The following is a 793-nucleotide window of genomic DNA, read 5'->3' as shown; positions in this document are numbered from 1 at the left end:
ACAGCCGCCCCGCCCGCCGCAAACTTCGCCGGGTGGCCCCCGCGCTTCCCCTTGCATGGCCAGGAAAGGCGCGTCTTGAGACCCACCGCTCCGTGACGCTGGGCGCTTGGGTGCATCGGCGCCCCGAGAAAGAGACACGCCGGTCGTGAAGCGCAGCGACCCTTGGGCCGGTGGCGCGCTGTCGGTGCCGCGCGTGGCGCCACTGCCCGGTTGCGCGAGAGTTTGCGGTGACGGTGCGCGCGTCGAGGCTCCCTCCCCAGTTCGGGAAACGATGGGAAAAAACAAAACCAAAGAGGACGCGCACGGGTGAGAGATGCGGCTGCGACGCGTGATGAAATTCCACAGTTTCCTGTCAGTCTGACGACGAAAACGCGTGAGGACGCAATTCCCGACTCAGCTCACACTGAAGTGCTTTGCTTTACACCCCCATCTTTCTTTTTTTTTCTTTTTCTTTTTTTCTTTCTTTGTCCCTCTGCTCTCGCTGCGCGGTTTTGCGGCCCAGCGACGCGCACGCCCGCACACACACACACGCGCTACGATGGAGACATGTTGTTCGAGGTCCAAACAGTTTGAGCGACGCATTGAGAACGGAACAATAAAAATCACCTTTCGGCTGAGCGCCCGCTCCCCTCCCTCCCACTTCCTGCTATTGTTGTCGTTTTTCTTTCTTGCGCAACGGCGCGCACGTAACATCCTGCCCTGTCTGGCGCCCTGCCTGTGCAAACGGTTGGTGGCGGGCCCGCCCGAAAGCGCAAGAGAGAGAAAGAGAAAGAGAGGGCCGAATTGCCCGGAG

The 793-nt window shown here is 60.5% G+C and overlaps 3 non-coding genes across 3 annotated transcripts, besides 1 other annotated feature; all 3 read left to right on the top strand.

Moving 5' to 3' along the window:
• Positions 1 to 149: 149 nt before the first annotated feature.
• Positions 150 to 221, top strand: Tc00.1047053448999.30. The gene has a single exon (XR_008254523.1). It is a non-coding gene; the product is annotated as an H/ACA snoRNA, TC11C4H3 (small nucleolar RNA).
• A 106-nt stretch (positions 222 to 327) lies between these two features.
• Tc00.1047053448999.20 lies at positions 328 to 424 on the top strand. The gene has a single exon (XR_008254522.1). It is a non-coding gene; the product is annotated as a C/D small nucleolar RNA (snoRNA), TB11C4C1 (small nucleolar RNA).
• A 5-nt stretch (positions 425 to 429) lies between these two features.
• Positions 430 to 466: a microsatellite.
• Positions 467 to 533: 67 nt separating this feature from the next.
• Tc00.1047053448999.10 lies at positions 534 to 620 on the top strand. The gene has a single exon (XR_008254521.1). It is a non-coding gene; the product is annotated as a C/D small nucleolar RNA (snoRNA), TB11C4C2 (small nucleolar RNA).
• The last annotated feature ends 173 nt before the right edge of the window (positions 621 to 793 follow it).

This window comes from Trypanosoma cruzi (assembly GCF_000209065.1).
Source record: "Trypanosoma cruzi strain CL Brener chromosome Unknown tcruzi_1047053448999, whole genome shotgun sequence".
NCBI classification, from domain to species: domain Eukaryota; phylum Euglenozoa; class Kinetoplastea; order Trypanosomatida; family Trypanosomatidae; genus Trypanosoma; species Trypanosoma cruzi.
This window is presented reverse-complemented; position numbering and strand designations above follow the sequence as displayed.